This window comes from Ceratotherium simum, chromosome 2 (genome assembly GCF_057802395.1).
Source record: "Ceratotherium simum simum isolate JZ-2026a chromosome 2, ASM5780239v1, whole genome shotgun sequence".
NCBI classification, from domain to species: Eukaryota; Metazoa; Chordata; class Mammalia; order Perissodactyla; family Rhinocerotidae; genus Ceratotherium; species Ceratotherium simum.
This window is the reverse complement of record NC_141901.1, coordinates 78,307,586-78,329,221: the sequence shown is the minus strand read 5'-3', so window position 1 is coordinate 78,329,221 and position 21,636 is coordinate 78,307,586. Positions and strand designations below refer to the sequence as shown.

Genomic DNA, 21,636 nt, shown 5'->3' with positions numbered 1-21,636 from the left:
TTTTATTATTATTTTTAAATTAATTGATTTTTTTTTGTGTGAGGAAGATCAGCCCTGTGCTAACATCTGCCAATCCTCCTCCTTTTGCTGAGGAAGACTGGCCCTGGGCTAACATCCGTGCCCATCTTCCTCCACTTTATATGTGGGACGCCTGTCACAGCATGGCTTGGTAAGTGGTGCATAGGTCCACACCCCGGACCCGAACCTGTGAACTCTGGGCTGCCAAAGCAGAGCACACGAACTTAACCACTACACCACCGGGCCTGACCCTGTAGGTACATTTAAATTGAATTCCCCTCTCCGTTGGCAGGTGACACCCTTAATACAATAAGCATAAAAATCACTGGAGGAGAATGTTAAACTCACATTCCTAGGCCTCACCCCCAGGGACTCTGGTCTGGCACATCTGAAGTGAGGCATAGAATTCTGCATTCTGAAGCTCTCCAAGTAATTCTGAGGCAGATCGTCCCTGGACCACACTTGGAGAAAAACTGATCTAGCAGGTCTATATATCAAATGACAGGTTTATTAATGCCTTAGTATAAAATAACTTTAAAAATAATGCAAAAATGAACTCTGCACAAAATTTAAAATATGGATACCTTATCCTTTTCTCCTCACCAAATCAAAACAAAAACCCAAAAAACAATACCCCCCTCCACACACACAACAAAAATATCCAAATACCAAAAACAAAAACAAATATTATTTTGGGCTTAGTCATGTAGACTCTTTCTATTTTTTATTTATTTATTTAAAAGATTTTATTTATTTATTTTTCCCCCAAAGCCCCAGTGAATAGTTGTATGTCATAGCTGCACATCCTTCTAGTTGCTGTATGTGGGACACGGTCTTAGCATGGCCAGAGAAGCAGTGTGTTGGTGCACGCCTGGGATCCGAACCCAGGCCGCCAGCAGCAGAGCGCGAGCACTAAACCGCTAAGCCACGGGGCCGGCCCACTATTCTTTGTTAATATCCACACATTTTAAGGAATCTGCTGAAAAGTCATGCCATGAAGGTATATAACAAGATCTTTTGCACAATCTGGTTCTAATCTACCTTTCCAGCCAGGTCTCCCTTTACCCTTCAATATTTGTATGTAAATGTGTTTCATATTACTAGACCCCCAAATTAGTAGATTTGCCCACTCAGTCATGGCGGCATTGGACAGTAAGATTTACAAAAGAGCAGAAGAGACTGCATGCTCCCTGTAGAAAATTCAGTCCCAAGAGAATGTGAAGAGTAGCACATAGTAAGCCCTTCCTGACTAGTGAATCAGATAAACCATTCACTTCTCCTAGTGCGGAATATGAGAAAAGCTGAGAGAGGCCAGGAGTAATCTGAAAATGGACTATCCTTCACATGGAAGGAAACATCAGCAGCGGGGATGAGCTTAAGCACTATATCAAAGGCTGAGAGATGCAAAGATGAGCAGGACATAGATCCAGTTTCTGAAGAGATCACAGTCTAATGGAGGAGACTGTCAGACAAACAGCTAATTATATTACAATAAGAACAAGCAGGGCACCATGCTAAACATTTTACATTTATTAGCTAATCTCAAAATTCCCATTTTATAGATGAAGAAACTGGACTGAGAGAGGTCAAATAACTTGCTCAAGGTCACACAGGTGGATTCAAGCCCCGATCCGGGCAACTCGAAACCTTCTTGATTAATCATCTTCCTTTGCTCACTTTCTCGACCTCTATAGCTGCAGATCTCTCCTACAAACTATCATAACATCTACTTTTTTGCATGCATTTGGTACTTATTATTTATTCTCCTGTGGTACCACTAATTCTCTTTTCATATGTAATCCTATTATGACATGGTACGGTTTGGTGTACCTACAGGACTTGATGGGACATCTCTCTTGCACTTTTAATTTAAACTGTTCCTTGAAGGGACAGGCCCATAGAGTGGACCACCTATAGGGTGGTTTCTTCTTTGGAGCCCTGACTGAGAAACCTTAGATCTATTCAAACATGTGGACAATTAAGAAGTTAAAGGCACTCCTAAAGGTTAACTATTTTAAGCAAATTAACAACATATTCAACTTAGCCCTCTTTATAAAATGGATATGCCCAGAAATAATACGAAGAGGCATATTTAAGAGAAAAAAATCCAGACCCAAGTAGCTCTCTTCTACTACGAATTGCTATTTAATTATGCCTTATGCAGACTTTCTTTCTGGCTGCTTTCAAAACATAATAATAGTAGCTTCCATTTATTATCGTGTGGGAGGGGGCACATTAAGACCATCAACTCTGGAGTAAGACCTGGGTTTGAGTTTCAGCTCTAACCTATAAGAGCTATGTAAATTTAAGCATTTCTTTTTTTTTTTTTTTACTTCTTGGTTTCCTCACCTATAAAATTGGGATAATAATAGTCTCACATACTTATTGTGAAGGTTAAATGAAGATAATGTCTATAATAAGGCACAGTAATAAGCGCTTAATAAGCTACTAGTATTTTATGACAGCAAGACCAGACGAACAAGGTTCAAGTTTCCAGTCTGCAATCTCATCCACTATTCTGGCAAGCTTTGACCTTTAACCTCAATCTTAAGATAGCCTGTTTTGGAGGTCAATCCTTATTCTTAAAACCACCATAATGTACAGCCATTGTTACCTAGTCAAGCCTAGATAGAACAAAATAAAACTCAGAAAATCTAATATTCCCATTGGCTTCATTTTCTAAGCAACCGGGAGAAGTGTGGGTAGCATATTTTGGTCCATCACATTCAGGCTAGTTGTTCCCACCATTCATAAGCATCAGATAATTGCCAGTTGGTTTTCCAGTTTAATTCATGCATTCATAGATGATTCATGCCACTCTTTATCCAGAGACAAAGAAATCACCCATGGCTCTTAGTACAATATGAGCTGAAAGAGAGAGAAGCGTGGCAAGATCACATCTCATAGGCCTGACTATACCTTCAATGGAGCAGCCTGGGCAAATTTCCCACCTCTCAGCCTGACTCATGCATGTCCGGTGGTGACTATGAAGCAGAAACATGGAATGTTGTACATTCCAGAGGAAGTGTTATCAAGGATTGTTATCAGTGCTGACTTCTTGTTTATTAGCGAGGAACAAAATAAACTCTCCAAGGTTGTGCTTACCTCCGCTACTGCGGAGTAACGGAGACTGTGTATTTCCTTTCCCGATGTGCTTTATTTACTTGGGCTTCAGCTCTCTCCACGTTCCCTCCCATCCCCCACCTGCACTCTTTGAGGGAAGAGTCCTCTCCGCCCCCCTAGTTTCCTATGTTTGATTTGTTGTTTTTCAGTTAATGGCATTTATTTGAAATTCTAATTGCTGTTTTTCCGTACTCTTTAATGTTTCTCTCTTTTCTGGGTCATATATTTATAATTTATAGCTTCTGGTGACAGCATTCCTAAAATTACTGACATAAGGGCCAGTGTCCAACCTAGCATTGTTGGAGGATAGTTTCATTTTTTTCATTACTGTGAGGAAAGGAATTATAATATCCTTAGTGGGGAAATAATTTAAGGCTGGGAATATATAAAGTAATTCACTGATAAAGTCTACTGAGAGTTACTCTTAAAATAAATGTCTTCACAAAACCCCTAAAGCCACTTAGAAGCTTTTCAATTAATTTGTCAAGGCCTCATGGTTATCATTTTAAGACAGGTTAAAAAATGTGCCAAAAGAAATGACTTTTAATAATAGAACAGGCCCCATTTGGAGCAGTGAGTGGTTCTGCTTAAGCATGGAAAGAAAAAAATACAAAAGCTATGTCAGGTGTAGTCTTTCTAAATGAAAAGGATTTAGGAAGCGGTGACTGTAGATAATAAACAAAAAATACATTTTTTTTCCATGAAAAAGCTAAAAGGTGCTTATTCTAAACACAAAGAGTTTCTGTCTTTGAGACAAAGAACAGGGTTCTTTTTTCCTGTCAGAGTGATCGTTTCTTTCTCTCTTATATGTTGTTATTGTCTGAATAAGACAGCTTGCCATTTATTTATAGCTGTGTTCAGGAGACACATGCATATACACAGCGCAGGGCACTCGCCATTCGGAGGGGAACACACAGGAAAAGATTCAGGAGACTGTCCCTCTCTCTGACATCTCTTCCCCGTTGTGTTGGAATCAGCACTGGGAGGATGCACTCACATAGCCCGCCTGGCAGGGCATCACGTCAGGAGCTCAGGCTCCCAAGGACCAGGACAGAGCCACCGCGAGGCGGAGGAACAGGTTTTTTTCCGCTTTGTGGATGCACGGAAGCCTTTGTTAAAAGATGAGCATCATTTCAAATATCCCGAAAATGTGCCTGTTGGGCTGTTTAGTTCTATGTTCCAACATTTTTTTCTAAAAAAGGGTGGAGAAGGAGTATCACTCCAGAGCTCTGTGTAAAGTGTTCCTTTAACCCCAGGGGCAGTACTTCCTGCTTCTCACTGTGCCCCAAGCCAGAACAGGAAGAAGGCACCTGACCCCCCACAGCCACTACACATGCCCAAGAGACCCCAGACTCTGCATGATGCACATGAGTTCTCCAGGGTTTTGGGCGAAGATCTGAGAAGTCAAGTTGCTGCTCTAAATGCCTTTTCTGACTTGCCGTTTCCCAAAGGACTTATTCCACATTGTGGAAAACAGAGTAATTATTATTGGGATTGGACACAGTTGGCGTTCGGTTCAATTCAACAGTCCTTTATGGAGCGCCTCCTTTGAGTCAGGCACAATGGCAGTGGGAGGTGGGAAAAGGAAAGAGATGCAAAGGTAACTTGTCAGAGGCTCTGCTTCAGGAGATGCTAATCTATAACTTAAGGCAGGACAAGCATATGAAGGGTATGCTAGCAGTAAAAACGAAGCCAACCTCACTCCTATCATAGGCACCTCCTTAGTGAAGAAGGCACACAGCCATAGAGAGGAAATGGCTCTGAGAATCATCTTGGCCACGTTGCTGTGGTCTGTTACACAGCTGTTGGTTTGGAGGAGCCCGCCTTGCTCCCCAGAGTGGAGCTGTCACAAAATAGAGTGGGAAACGGCTGGCTTTCAGCCCGAGAGAATTTGCATGGCTAGTTGCATTAACATCCAGGCATTTCCGGCAGTTCCCAGCAGTTCTGGGAATCTTCTCATCCAAAAGACTGGAAGGCAGCTCCATTCTCCCACTTGTTACTCATGGTTTCTTTGTATTACATCAATTATTTAAAAAAAAAACAATTCCTGGCCTATGTTGCTTCACAGAACAAGTTAGGACTCACTGGTCAAATACTGAAACAAAGGTGTATAGAAATGAAAGATATTTAGAGATGTTTAGGAAATATTCAGAGCACATTTTTGGCTCCCTCAAAACTGATCTTCCTATGAAATATACATATGTACTCATCTCAACATATAAAAACTAAGCCAATATTAAAAGCAAATGATTATAGATTCTATTGATATATACAATATACAATGCTCAAGCACACTTTTCATTGCTACCGGATATCTAAAATCATTTATTAATTTATCCATCCAACAAGAGTTTATTGAGAGTCTGACAATATATCAGGCATCAAGCCATGGCAGTCCTTTTAAGACTGAGCCAACACAGCTATGGATAACACTCTAGAATTGATATCATGTTTTCATCTTTTATAAGTCTTTCCACAGATCAGCTCAAAATGAACAGCACCTGAGAGAGGTAGTCTTTTTTTTTTTTTTTTTTTGTGAGGAAGATCAGCCCTGAGCTAACATCCGTGCTAATCCTCCTCTTTTTGCTGAGGAAGACCGGCTCTGAGCTAACATCTATTGCCAATCCTCCTCCTTTTTTTTTCCCCAAAGCCCCAGTAGATAGTTGTATGTCATAGCTGCACATCCTTCTAGTTGCTGTATGTGGGACGCAGCCTCAGCATGGCCGGAGAAGTGGTGCGTCGGTGCGCACCCGGGATCCGAACCTGGGCCACCAGTAGCGGAGAGCGCACACTCAACCGCTAAGCCACAGGGCCGGCACAGAGGTAGTCTTTTAAACATCCTCTCTGAATTCATGGGCTGCATAGATCCTAAGAATGAGGTTACATGGCTCTTTTTAGTTAAATCTGGGCAAACCTTCAATGCCAAATATTCCCTTTGAACTAGCCGCCATTTCCTCTACAAATTATCTCGCATACTTGGTGCCGCTGCTTTTGCTCAGATCAGATGGCCCACGTCAATATGAGGAGGAAAGACTTCCTCTGTTATTCAAACTCCAACCACAAATCAATTTCTGGAGGGGACCCTCAAAAATCATTTCTGCAGGGGACCCTCAAAAACCACGGTTTCTGTGGAAGGCTGGGAAAACCTCCCATACTCTTGGAGGACCACTCAGAGCTCTGTGGAGGTCTGGGGAGCAGGGCATGGACAGGAGAAATGAGGGGTGCTTCTCTGGGTGAGTCACAGCCCTGACTACGTTTTTCATTTCAGGAGTGGAGAGGGAAGAAATTCAGACCAAAGCACCCCTTCTAAAATGTAAAATATGGGCTCCTACGCTCTCTTCTTACCCCTGCCCATGCATTCTCTAAGACTAGCTCTACAGCAGAAGCAAATCTTCTCTAGTTTTATTCTTACATCTTGTATATAAATACAGTAGACAGCTGCCTACTTGGCTACTGAGGTCATGCACTGGCTATGCTTCCCCAGATACCTGCACCCTAAATCTCACCATCGAAAATTAATCATCTTGGGGGGCTGTTCCAGTGGTGCAAGTGGTTAAGTGCGCGCGCTCCACTGTGGCGGCCCAGGGTTCGCAGGTTCGGATCCCGGGCGTGCACTGACACACCGCTTGTCAGGCCATGCTGTGGTGGCGTCCCATATAAAGTAGAGGAAGATGGGCATGGATGTTGCCCAGGGCCAATCTTCCTCAGCAAAAGAAGAGGAGGATTGGCACTGGATGTTAGCTCAGGGCTGATCTTTCTCACAAAAAAAAAAAAAACAATTAATTCTCTTGGGTACTGGGGGCTTGGTGATCTTTCATGTTCCCTTGGGTCATTCAAAAGCAAGAGACAACTGGAGCATTTATTGAGCTATCTTCTATTTATTGATTGTTCATCTATTCTTCAATCATTTCTCACAACAATCCATTTTTACAGAAGAGAAAGCCAAGGTTCAGAGAAATTCAGCAATTTGTCCAAGGTCACACATTAAGACAGTAAATCCAGGATTCAGGTCCAGGCACATCAGCCTCCAAATGCCCACCTTTTTCCTGTCGCACCAAACTACTACCTTGCCAATATCCCTTGAAAGACTAGACTCAGAGCTCACCAACTGGCAGCCTGTGGGCATATTTTTCCTGTAGATACAATTTATTTGACATGTATATATTTTTAAAAGTCTGCATTTAAATGCATTTTAGACAGAGAAAGTCTGGCCCTTGAAGCCATCCGAGTTTGTTACTGGACTACATGGGTTGCTTTCCTCAAACTAGCTGTATTATATTCTTTAAGTTGATGAAGGAAGAGCAAAGCCTTTGGTAATGGAAAAAGACAGAGGCTTTATCGCTTCTAGAGCAGGAGAGAGGCAGGCTCTAAGGTGAGAGATGAGAAATGGCCAAACACACACTTGGCAATGATGCCCAGGACCAGACCTGTTCACGCTGACCCCACCACTGGTGGATTAATGTGTATTCTCTGTACGAGCAAACAACTCCTTGGTTATCTCATCAGTAGGGCATGAATTTAATTATTTTTTTGCAATAATTGTGATTGCTTTGCTTTGAGTCATTCAAAATTCTCTGCCCAGTCTGCTTGTCCATTTGTGAAAGGGTTGCCTGGGCATTAGGGAAGAGTCTGTGCCCACGTTAAGAGCGTTCTTTTTTCTAGAACAGGATGAAGAAAATCATCATTGGGACCTCAAATTATATCACTCTACCTAACTGTACTCTTAGCCTAGGTAGTTAAGGAGAAAGTCTTCAGCACATGTACAGTGCCCTGAGATCTTCAGCAGTAGTGTGCTGATAAATGTGAGGGAAGATATATGCATAATATACCCACAGAAGTTTACTATAAATGTTACCAATATAAAGGATGAGTAGCATACATTTATAAATAATAATAAAATGTTCAATACTCTTGACTATAAATTTCATATTGCCCATTGAGTCTCACAGAATGCTTCTGCTGATTTTTGCAGAGCTTGTGTATCTGAGGCCAACCTATAGTTGCAATTGACAAATCAGTGTAGTGCCAACAGGGCTGTTGGTTGATATTTTTGTTTACACTAATGAGTGAGACTAGTGAAACAAGAAAGACATATATTAGAACTTCACTTGTTTGGGAATAGTGTGAGCAACATCTTTGCTGAATTGCATAATAGTTTTTGAATACTGGAAGAATATTTCCTCATTTTTCCCTCAATGTAATGGCCACACATGACACACTTTTAAGTTTAATCTGCATGACTAAAATTTTCACCATCACTTTCTTATGTCTAGATAATCAATAAAATGATAAATCAAGTCCTGTTTTGTAGCATTTGCTGTTTTTGTGGTGTAAACATTCACACTGTGGCCCGTTTCAAATTACCAATGTGACGTTACTGAATACGGAGTTGCAAAGGGATGTGCGATGGCACATCATTATATAATATTACCATCACACACATACAACACATGTAAATAATTTTAAGAGCACAGCTAATGGTGAGATGTAGTAACATAATTTGGAAGTGATGAGTGTCAAATATTTATGACCTTCATTTTTAATAAAGTTTATTTCATTGTAAGTTTATGTAATTTGATTTTTCATAATGGGTATGTTCAACAACCAGCTGTCAAAATTCTTGAAAATTTAACAACTGGCCCTCCTAAGCTGGCAAGAGCTGGTTCCAGGAAACCACTGCCCTATACAGGAGACTTCACGGTTTTACAAGACTTGGTTCCCGGATTTCAGGGTAATTTGGCCTTTCATAGAAAGTTACTTTAAGTCGCCCTCCACCCTCTTTGTTAATGCGATGGATAACTTTAGCTTTAAAATTTGGCTCATGTAACTTTTGCTTCCTCATGGGCAGACAATATCTGGGGATTAGCCCTCAATGAACTTATGAAATACACTGATGGTATAAGGTATCATGAATACTGAGAAGGGAGGATGGCAAATTGGATTTGCTAAATTCATCGAAGCTCTCAAACATACAAGAGAAGATGATTAAGTTTCCCTTTTCACACTGACTGATTGGAAGTTTAAAGTCTAATTGTCCTACAGACTTTGTCCTACAGGTAAAAGGAAATGAGAACTCATGGTCTGCATTCTTAAACTTGGCTCCAATTTAAGTCATTGTTTCCCCTTTTACATCATCTTTTCCTTCTATTTCTAGTTACGTTATTTTTCTATATTTTATGCATCTCTGTAAGTTGCTTCTACAAAACAAGGTGAGGTATGATTATTCTCAAACAGTTCTTCTAAAAAACATGTTTTTAAATTATAAACAAAAATACAAATTATAAACAAAATTACAAACACAAGCTTCTTGTAAAAGATTCAAATATGAAAAGTTAAAGTTCTATTGGACTTACAACTGCATACATTTGTCAAAATTCACTGAATTGAACTTTTAAAGCTTGTAAATTTTATTGTATGGAAATTATGTTTCAATAAAGGGGATTAAAAAAAAGTTGAAGTCCTCTTTTTCCTCCTTCTATCCCATCTTTCTCTTTTCTCTTCCCCCCTTCCCTGTGGGTAACTACTGTAAAAAGTTTGATATGGGTCCTTCAGATCTTGTTTTACACACTCAAAACAAAACCTGTTTACATCCCCCCATCCCAGAATTTGTCAGTGAAGAAGCCTGAACATCCCAGTTCAGAGGCCCCAAACTCCACTTCTCTCAAAGGCTGGTAACGAAGGCCTCTGGGGGCTTTGCACCCACGAAGGCAATTACATGTGGTCTTGTTACTCAATGTCTGTGATTGTTTCACATTGACTGCATTTTAGCCCATGTATACTAAGGAGTTCCAATGCCTGAAAATAATGTTGCACAAAATATAATAAACATTGGGACTGTATGTAGCTATTTAATTCTCTGCTACTGAAAAACACTCTTGCTGCCATGGGCTACTTGATGTCCAGGAGTCACTGCTGTCCCTAAATGCATTGGAGATAAGCACCTTAACTGTGATATGCTCAGAAACCGAAATTCTGTGAAATAGGGTTGACAAATCTCATTCATATTTTAGGATGAGGTTTTTTTTTTTTGTGAGGAAGATCAGCCCTGAGCTAACATCCAGTGCTGATCCTCCTCTTTTTTGCTGAGGAAGATTGGCCCTGGGCTAACATCCGTGCCCATCTTCCTCTACTTTATATGGGATGCTGCCACAGCACGGTGTGACAAGCGGTGTGTCAGTGTGCGCCGGTGATCCAAACCCGCGAACCCCGGGCCGCTGAAGCGGAGCACGTGCACTTCACCGCTTGTGCCACCAGGCCGGCCCCTAGGACGAGGTTTTTTAACCTCAGCACTATTGACATTTTGGGCTAGGTAATTCTTTGCTGTGGGGGCTATCCTGTGCATTGTAGGATGTTTAGCAGCCTCCCTGGACTCTATTTTCTACATGCCAGTAGCATCCACTCCCCCATCCCCCATATAGTGACAAAGATATCTCCAGACACTGCCAAATATCCTCTGGGGGGCAAAGTAGCCTCTGGTTGAGAACCACTGTTTTTAGGAGAAAGCCATCAGATCCATTCATATTTTAGGGGAAGACCAGATACTTATGGGAAACAGGAGGAAAAACCATAAAAAGAAAGAGAAAGAAATCAAATTTCCAAATAAGTATATCATTTACTCTTCTATTCTTCCTCTGAATTAATAAGATCCCTGATAAGAAATGGATTGGTGTTTAAGAAAACAGCTGTTGACCCCACATATCTTTTATAAGAAACTGAAATCTCCTGTAAATGACTGCAAACCACAGCTAGGAAGAAAGCAGCCATCCCCACCTTGCCTACTCTTGTGTGGGGAGTTACCTGGGCTCTCTGTATTTCAAGTTTTACATTTCTGAAATGGGGAGGAGAAATCTTGGTTTCCTTCCGGATACGACCTTTGTTAGTGTCAGACAGTGAATGTTGATAAGGTACTCCGAGCACCTAAGAAAGTGATGTCATTTTACAGAAAACTAAAAATCATAAGTTAAACTGGGCAAGAATTTGGAAATTATGAAGCCTACTTCTCTTTTACAGAGGCTCAGAGAGATGAAAAATTAAGTGATTTACTTAAAATCACACAACGGTAGTGAACTGCAAAGCTAGGTCTCATGACTCAGTCCAGGCCTTTTCTATTGGTCTTGGTTTGGTGGAAAGAAAGTAAGGAGGAACAATGTCAACTTCTCCCCAGCCCCCTCCTCCACTCTAAGTTGAGGGATCTCTTTTCTCCTCAAGATCTAAATAAGATTGTCTTGCACCTCTACTCCTTGATTTGTGGAATGTCCTAGGCCAGTGGTTCTCAACCCTGGCTACAGCTTCTAGAGAACTTTTTAAAAAACACAGATTTCTAGGCTCCAACCACAGAGATTTTTTATTTACTTGGTCTGAAGTGGAGCAAACAATAGTATTTCTTTTTAAACGTTCCCCTAGGGCCGGCCCTGTGGCTTGGTGGTTAAGTGCGCGCGCTGCGATGCTGGTGGCCCGGGTTCGGATCCCGGGTGCGCATCGAGGCACCACTTCTCCGTCCATCCTGAGGCCGAGTCCCACATACAGCAACTAGAAGGATGTGCAGCTATGACATACAACTATCTACTGGGGCTTTGGGGGGAAAAAATAAAATAAATAAAATCCTTAAAAAAAAAAAAAAATAAACGTTCCCCTAGGTGACTCTAATATGTATACAGGATTGAGAACCTCTATTCTGTGACCTCTCCATCATTTCTCCCAATTTTGGTGATAGAGGGTGGGAGTGGGAAAGGAGGCAGCTTATATTCTCACGTTATCTCTGGCCCCAGTTTCCACTGAATTAGATCCATTTGGAGACACAATTATGCTATAGGAGCTACCCCTCTTTTAAACCAGGTCAACATAAGTAGGGACCTCAGTCTTTCTTTGATTGCCTCAAAAAACCCCTATCCGCCTAGGATAATAGACTTTTCCCAAGTTTGACACGTTAGAGTATTGCAGTAAAACGAACACTTAAAATAGAATACTAAACACTGGCGTTCTTCAGAGACCTGCCAGCTCTGCTTTGTGGTTCAGGCCTCTCCTCACCCCCTTTTCTCTCCTGTTTCCCTATCTCCACACTCCTGTTGCTTCTCATGAAGGACATTTTTCTTTCTCTTTTGCTTTATTGTCTCCTGCTGACCCCAAGCCTTCAAGAGTCTCACCTTTCACCCCAAAGGACTTGTATTTTTCTAATCAAAGACAATTCTTTCCCTAAGAGGAATTCAGGGTTCAGTTCTACCAAGAGTCTAGTGGACACTGGTTGCTTCTCCCATATCTATTCCTCCCTTTCTTAGTAACTACCCCAATTTTCATGTGTATATCCAAACCTCCTTGTGCAGCCCACATCATCTGGGGGAAGCTATTTCTACCCCTGACTCCAGGACTGAGGCTCTAGCCAGAGGTTCCTTTCTTGGTTCACAGTACCTGTAGTGTCTCAGTAATGTTTTCATGGTTCCTCTAGGTAAAAAAAACCAAACCCAAACCAAAACAAACAAAAAACAAAACCCCCAAAACCCCCGAAATCTAACACTTTTGCTTATTAAGTAGTTAGGTCCCAACAACTTAATAGTAGGATAGTGTGTGATATCTGACAGGCCTATCTGTGCTCTTTTTGAAAGTTTAAAATGTGCCATAGTGCCCCTGTGAGGTTGCTGCGGAGCCCCAGCATGGCTGGATGCAGGCAGGGAACTGCAGTCCAGGGTAAATCACCCCCTGTTACAGTTAGTGATTCAGGGATGGGCAGATGACCCATTCAAAGTAATAAGAATGGACAAGATCCAAAAGAAGCTTCCTTACTTTTCTGAGAGGACTGATGTCCCCCTCCCTAAAGGTGTGTGGGGAAGCATGTAGCCAGAAGCTGCTGGCAGTCACTGTGCTTCCCTGAATAGGAGTCAGCTTTACGACGAAGCTCATCCATGGAAGGTGAGAAGAGAGACAAAAGAATTTTGTTCTTTGATGGCATCATTGAGCAGACCCATCAAACCTACTCTAAAGTCTGTGTTGCTTCAGAACTATATGCACCAACGAATCTCTTTCATTCTTTCCATCAACTTGAATTGGGTTTTCTCTTAACAGGTAGTGAAGACAAACAGCCTTTATCAATTAGGACTAAATTTGGCTGTCCTCATGGTATAAAATAGCTGTTGGTGCTCCAACCATCACATCCTCTTTTCAAGCAGCAAGATTCAAGAAGGGGTGAAGGGCATAACTCCTCTCTTTCAAATCTTGGATTGCCTACCCAGAACTTCTACTTTCATCTCATTGGGCAATATTTAGTCTCATTGTTATACCTAGTTCAAAGGAAGCTGAGAAATGTGGACTTTATTCCAAGTGGCAATGTGCTCATTTCAAACTCAAGGTTCAATTAATAAGAAGGAAGAGTGGAATGGAAGTTGGAGAACGCAACTAGTTGACTGTCATCAATTGATTCAGAGAGTAATATTTTTTTTACATCCCCACTATACATATTTTGACCTCTGCCCCTTTGGTGATTGACATACTATTTGAATTCAATTGAGTCAAGGTATCCAAGTCATCCCAGAAGGACAGATGATTTTAAAGCTTCTGGAGAGGCACAGTCACATCACTAGCTCTTGTGCAGTGCTCTGCAGTACTGCTTGGCGTGTGGTGGGCGCTCAATGCGTATTTGTTGAATGTTGAATGAATGAATGATCTTTTAGCAGTGCATTTCAGCAACTCTGAAAATCTCCTGATGCAATTTCCTATAAGACACATTCACTCAGAGCTCAACCTTCAGTAAAGAGCAAAGAATTGCTGCTGACCGGCTCTGGGCCATATCCTGTGCAATCAATACTGCTCACTGAATCTCCGACTTGAATCAGCAATGGGTGCTCTCCAGAGGCCCCTCTCAACTCCTCCCTAACAAGCTCAGGGATGGCACCAAACTTCTTACCCAAATAGAGATCTGGGTTTCCCTCCTCCTTCCACTATTCCTACTTGGAGAATTTAAGTATCATGTTGGTTTTCAAGCCACAGGACTTCAGAGCTGGGAAGGAACACAGACTTGCTTATGCAAGTCTGAGGGCCTATGTGCTTAACGAGAATTGGAGCAATAAGCATTCACTGCAGATACATTGTATTTTAATATGCAAATGTCATCAACAGAGAGAATGGCACTAGATGGAACACATGATAAATAACTTATATTCTGTAAGCACTTCCCCGTAAACAGACACAGCATTTTAGAGAAAAGTTAGCGCTTCATAAGCATTTGTATTTCAATAATCTAGTGGAGTTCTGCAAGGTTTTCTTTCACATGAGAGCTATTTCTCTGAAGTGCCAGTTATTTTACTCAATATGATATTATTTTGAGTGCTATTAGGTGGCATTTTCTGTTCAAGGACATAGCAATTTACTTTTGGAATGAATTTTCTCCCCATGCCCTCAGATGCTAATGTAGGAACTGATGTCTGGTGAATTCCAGACAGAGCCAGAGTTTCTCCCGGTGTGGCCTATGGATTACCTGCATCTCAGTCATGCAATGGTTCCTGGGCTCCAGCCCAGTTCTGCTGAATCAGAATTTCTCATGCTGAACCCCAGGAATGTGCTCTGCATTTCAAACGTGCACTCCATGTGATTCATGGGTACACTAAAGTTTGAAAACCACTAACTTAACTTTTCAAATTAAATTAACATGATCTTCACATCTAAAATGTATTATTACTGCTATTGATAACTGCAACTACTAACTAGTAGCTAACCTGTGTTTAGCTCTTATCATTTGCCAGCGTGTGGATGGAAAAAGAAATGAATGACTAGAAAATGTGCACAAAATATAAGAGATTCAACACCTTTCAGCTAGCTTCTAATTGTTTTTTTTTTTTAAATCATCGTTTTTTTTTTGCAGGGAAGGATTCGCCCTGAGCTAACATCTGTTGCCAATGTTATTTTTTTCTTTTCCCCAAAGCCCCAGTGCATGGTTGTATATTCTAGTTGTAAGTTCTTCTACGTGAGCTATTGCTAAAGCATGGCAATGGACAGACGGGTGGTGTGGTTCTGCGACCGGGAAATGAACCTGGGCTGCCGAGGTGGACAGCACGGAATTTTAACCACTAGACCATCAGGGCTGGCTGTCTAATTGGTTTTTTTTTTGAAACTCTGTACCATGAGTCACCTCTGGATATGTGGTCACAGCTTCGAACTAGGTCCCACTTCAGAAACAGATAAAAGGAGATGGCTGTAACCTATTTCCAAAGCTGCCTTTTACATCTGTAGACAGATAGTGTTTGAGTAACACCAGGCCCCAACTGCAGCATCCATGACCATAAATGAAAAACAGATTTAGAAATATTCTCAAAGATTGCTGGACTAAGATGACATTTTGAAAGATGTAAACAAAGAGAAAATAGTAAGTGATTATTCAGAGCAGGGTAATACTAGTGGAATGGTTTTGCAAAAGGTGGTGGCAAATTTACTTCTACTTTGTTTCTCTTGCATGTCATTATTTCTAAGGATGGTCCAAATTCCAGTATTGTATGAGGTAGTGCAGTGTTCTCCCTACAGGCTGGAGAATAATTCATGGTTAAAATGTCACTTCTGATTTAGTGTTTACATTTTACCATATGCTTTTTTAACTTTCAGCCAAGCAATAGGATACTCATCAACACAAAGGCATTTAATACATGTGATTTCCATGGAGAAATAGTAACCCAAAACGCAACCAGCCTCCCTGCAGCTCAACTGACACATTTCCTAATCCCTTCATATCAAGGGTACAGGTGTTGGCATGGCCACGAGTGTCCCATAGGTCATGCTGTGATGTACAATTTCAGCCCATGAGGCAGAAATCATCCTGGGAATTTTTGCAGTCTTTTGCCAACTCAATTCAGCCAAGAAACAATAGGACACTGCTGGAGATGGAGGGCACGCAAACGTTAAAGTGATTTTTTTTTTGATGTGCCTTGAGAGTGAATAGATAAAGATAATAAAAAATAAATGGAAAAGGGCAAAGGACAGACACTCCAAATTCGGATGAGCCGCTGACTGCTGCCAATGGAAACTGAAATGGGAGCCAACCCTGTTAGTGTCTTACAAGCTTAGACATCAGATGTCTACCAACGCTGCTGTCAGTTGGACGTGTCTGAGTATAGCTCAGTGCCCAAAATGTGAATCTAGGTCAGCAACACACTTTTGCTCACCAGTGTTCTATGGTTTGTTCCTGCTTGGTTGGGGAGAGCTGAGTTCATGGTGTCAAGGAGCATTTGAACTCTTTTCCCAAAATTCTACCAATGGCACCCCATCTGGTAGTCATTTCTGAAGCCATTTTGTTCATCCTTGTCCCTCAGGGCCTAGTACAGTGCCTGGTACACAACAGCAGTTCTGTAAATACCTGTCAAGTGTTGATCTGCTCCTTTTTTCTCCCTTGCCCCTTCAGGTCCATCAGTCACAATGTTGTGTTACTTCTCTAAGTGGACCTCACCTTCTGCACGGCCTTTTCCAACTTCACGGCTACTTTCCTGGTCCAGACCCTCCTGTGCTTTATATCCTGGCTGCGTGATGGTATCTAACTTGTTTTATTGCTCCTAATTTTTCTTCCTGTTAAATCTTTACAGGAATAATGCCAGAAAGAGCTTTCTGAAATATCACCTTCCGCTTTTACACCTCTGCTAAAAAACTCGGAGTGGCTCCCCACAGCCTGCTGATAAGAAAACCCCAATTCCTCGGCCTTTGGACCAGCCCTAACTCACATGTTGGATCTTAACTCTCTTTCCTTCCCTGCCCACACCCCTTATTCTAGCCACTGTCTTTTCATTATAGAATAGATATTCCCCCAGTTGTCCTGTCTGTAATGACCACTCGTCCTCTGTGCTGGTCTATGGGTTCCTGTTCATTCCAGTCCACTCAGACTCTGCCTCCTGCCATCACTCCCTCCTCAGAACTCCCATCATCTCTCCTAGGACCCTGTACAGTTTATTGGGCATTTACCTTGTGTTACACTGTGACAGTATTTATCTTGTAACGTCCTGTAACGTCCTGTCCTGTTTCTCCAGTTAAGCTGGAGGGGCCTTGAGAACAGACTCTTTCTCATTCATCTCAGTGTCCCCTGTGCTTGAGACAGTATCTGTCATATAGTTGCTGCTCAATAAATATTATTGCTGTGTGATGTTCAAGAAGCCCAAGGTTCAAGCTCAGCTGTGATCTCTTTTCAATTGCCTTTTTATTTTTTTTGTGTGAGGAAGATTAGCCCTGAGCTAATGCCTGTTGCCAATCCTGCTCTTTTTTGCTGAGGAAGATTGGCCCTGGGCTAACACCGGTGCCCATCTTCCTCTACTTTATGTGGGACGCCTGCCACAGCGTGGCTTGATGAGCGGTGCACAGGTCTGCGCCCAGGATCCAAACCTGCAAACCCCAGGCCACCAGAAGCGGAGTGTGCGAACTTAACCACTATGCCACCGGGCTGGCCCTCAAGTGCCTTTTAAAAAATCTTTTTGCAGAAGAGACAGTAATAAAAGGCTTTGGAAACCTTATCTTTTTTTCCTATGAGATTTTTATGTATGAATTAGAAAATGATATTATTTGTTAGATATGCAATTTAATAGTTATATATGTAATTGAAGCCTCCTCAAAGAAAGATGGAACTAGGTTGGAGTGGTTTTCTATTCCCAAACAGCATGAGGATGCTCAGCTAAGCACAAGTCTTTCATCACTTACAGCCACTGTAAGGACGATGTCACAGTGGTCAAGAGTCTACAGTGAACCCACTTAGGAACTATCCTTCTTGCTGGTGCTTTATAATTAAATGGTTGCTACATTTTGCCAAGCGCCTGCACACCCTCGTGTTCAAGACACAGAACTTCACCTTGACTGTACATCATGAAATTTCCAATGGGAAAGAATGAAGCTCTCATTTCCTACTGAGGCTGGTTCAACTTGGTTTTTTTCAGGATGAGACTGAGTACAGGAGACAGGGGTCACACAGGGAGAGCCGGACGCAGAGCCAGAATGACAATCATGATTTTGGATTCTAAGTCCTCTGCTTTGCCCTCATAGCCACTTTGGCCTTCTAGACAACTACGCTTATTTAGTAGAATCAACATATGATTATTTTTAAAAGTAAGTTCTCTAATATCTTTTTACACATCAAAATGAGGTCCTGTTGTGAGATTTTTCTCTGCGTGTGCTGGGGGAGGGGATATGGAAACACGAGTCAAATGCAAATTTCCTGTTCTCAGAAAACGATAACATTAGCCATTCTTGGTAACTCGGAATATTTTAATAAGGAATTTTAGCAGGCTAAATGGGTTGAACGTTGGCATCCGAGTTATTACTCAGTTAGGTATTATATTTTAAGTTTATACAATGTTGAGCTCTAGGCAGCAAAAAGGTAAGGAGTTTTTCTCTTTCTATGGCTTTAATGTGGATACTGTCTCTACCTTTACTGGTACTTGGAATAATATTATTTTGTACCTATATTACATAGTGGTTGGCTTCTTCAAGTGCACATTATTCAGGATTCTAAGTCAGGTTCTGTTGGAAGTAGCAAGAATCCTGGAAGGCAATGGCTCTCGACTTTGTGCACCAGAATTACCTGTGGAGCTTTTAAAAAATGAGGATGCCTGCACTCAGTTCCAGACCCAGAACATCAGAATTTTCTGAGACAGGCCCAGGGCAGTGTGTTTTCAACAAGTTTCTCAGGTGATTTTTAAACCACACCTCTCTTAGGAACCACTGATGTAAGATCTCTTAGAGGCTTTTTCTTTTGTAAGCAAGAGTCTTGGAGTGAAAGGCCCCTTAAAAGGACATCTGCTCACCCATCCAACAGATGCTTGAATTCTCCCTAAAATATCCCATAGAATCTGTTGAATAGTTTTTGATGTCCCGTCATTTAACGGACAGAATGACTAGCACTTTAAGTATTTATTCCATTTTTTCCCTCTGACATTTTCTTGAAAGTGAGAGAAAAAAAAACCAAACATTATTATTCCCTTTCTCCTACTTGGCCAATTTTGCCTTCTTCCTGCCTTGGGACTAGTGCTGAAACTCAGCATGGCTGTTTTGGTCTCACATCTTCGGGTTATTTATGGCCCTATCATGCCAAAGCATTTTATTTTGGCCACCCCAGCCTTGTTGGCACGCAGCTCTGGGAATATTGTCAGATAAGGCAACTGCTGCTAGGAAAAAGAGCATAAACAGTCGTTACAAACTCAGAGGCTATTTGGTTTTGTGTTAATTTCTTAATTCAGGCATGGTAGATTAAAGAAAAAAAATCATTGTTGTGGATCTGGTGAATACAACTGGAACAGATGACCAGATAATAAGACTAAATTAAACCTACAATGGGATTGTCAGTCTGCTTTTCATACATACAGCCCAAAGTGGGAAATCTTGTGGCTACACACTATAATTCCCTGTGACAACAACTAAAAACACAAAGTCTTTATTGTCCACTTCAATCACTCTGTTGATACTAGTTAGCTCTCATTCTGTCTTTTGGTTTTTGTTACTCCTGTTCCAGTTGTCATTAAAGGAAATTCCAGGCAATAAAAAAATACACAAAATCCAAACACATTAAGAGTTTTTTCCATCTTCATTTTTTATATGACCATCTATAAAATAACATGGACATTTTTGGACATAAAATTAATGCTGAAGCTGAGTCAAAAGGAGGGGAAATACGGTCTGAGTGACCTCTATTATATAGTTAGTCATTCAAAAGAAAAACACACTGTGTGCTGTGCAACTCAAATTAGCTGCAAAGTAGCCTATGTCCTCATTCAAGGAATCTTACAAATGTAGTTAGTTATTTCCGGAAGTAGATAAGAAACCTAAAAGACACTTCCATCAAGATGCATTGTGAGCATTTTAATTTAAAATTACAAGTCTACTGGAATTTCATTTACTATATTTCAGTTCCATTTACATGACAAAGAGACAAAAAATGGAGTGGTGATCTCCTAATTCTTTTCTTACTACATCCTTTTAGTACTTCTATTAAAAGTATTTTAAAATAATAATTCATTGTAATACAAAAGAATAGAATTTTTAAACAATTATTTTATTGAGGTCATACTGGCTTATAACATTGTGTAAATTTCAGGTGTACATTATTATATATCAGTTTCTATATAGACTGCATCGTGTTCACCACCAATAGTCTGGTTTTTATCTGTCACCATAAATATGTGCCCCTTAACCTCTTATTAATGAAAGAAAGGCCACTAAACAAAACCGCAGATGCCAAAAGGAGAGAATAACTGGTCTCCTGCATGGGGTAGGAAGGCGAGACTGCTCCTCTTGCTGCCTGGCCAGCAGGTGGCACAGCCCCCCAACTTGTCAGTACCGCAGCCCCTGGAGCTCCAGGTGGTCAGCAGCTTCCTCCCCTGATTAGTTTCAGGAAAATTTTAGCTAAGTGTCACTCCCTCCACTTCCTTCTCCCCTTCCTTCCCTCCCTTCATCCATCCATCCTTCCTCCCTTCATACCTTCCTCTCTCCCTTCCTCCCTTCCTTCCTTTCCTTTTTTCCTCCCAGTTGACTGGAGGACTGAATGCTACCAAGGAGATTGAAAAATCATTACTGCAAGTCCCTCCTGAGGGCAGGAATTACAATCTGTCCTCCTGTGACAGAGAGCATGTAATTAATCCAAGTTCCTGGAAAGGAAGTCAATTTTGGAATGGATCTAGAAAAAGAACGGGCAAGATGCAGTAGAAATATACTCTATACCATATCTTGTTTCCCCCACCAACTTTATTGAGGTATAATTAACTATTAAAAATTGTATATATTTAGGGCCAGCCCCGTGGCTTAGTGGTTAAGTGCGCGCGCTCCGCTACTGGCGGCCCAGGTTGGGATCCTGAGCACGCACTGACACACCGCTTCTCCGGCCGTGATGAGGCCGCGTCACACATACAGCAACTAGAAGGATGTGCAACTATGACATACAACTATCTACTGGGGCTTTGGGGAAAAAAAGGAGGAGGATTGGCAATAGATGTTAGCTCAGAGCTGGTCTTCCTCAGCAAAAAGAGGAGGATTAGCACGGATGTTAGCTCAGGGCTGATCTTCCTCACACACGCACACAAAAATTGTATATATTTAAGGTGTACAAGAGCTGGGGGGGATGGGAAATGGGGAGATGTTGGTCAAGGGGTAAAAAGTGTCAGTCTTTTTTTTTTCTTAGTTAAAAAAATAAAAATACAGGCTAGTCTGTGGAAAAGACAGGCATCATGTAGAAGTTAAAGCACAGGTTTGAGAGTTAGACTTAGCTATTGAAGAATGATTTCTGTAAGCTAATCATAGCCCACTTTCAGCAATAGAATATATGCATTTTTTACTAAATTTTCAAAATTAAAGTATAACATACAAAGTGGCCCTCTGGACCACGACTCCCTCCTTTCTTAAAGTAACCACTATTTTGAATGCTAAGAGCATAGAGTAGTTTTGTCTCCTGTTTAACTTTATTTTTTCTTATTATTTTTTTTAACATTTATTTTTTGTTTATTGCAGTAACATTGGTTTATAACATTGTAAAAATTTCAGGTGTACATCATTGTACTT

General features: G+C 41.2%; 1 protein-coding gene across 2 annotated transcripts in view; it reads right to left on the bottom strand.

Moving 5' to 3' along the window:
- DDAH1 (dimethylarginine dimethylaminohydrolase 1) overlaps positions 1-21,636 on the bottom strand; it is a 131,106-nt gene that overhangs the window by 5,940 nt on the left and 103,530 nt on the right. The window lies entirely within an intron of this gene.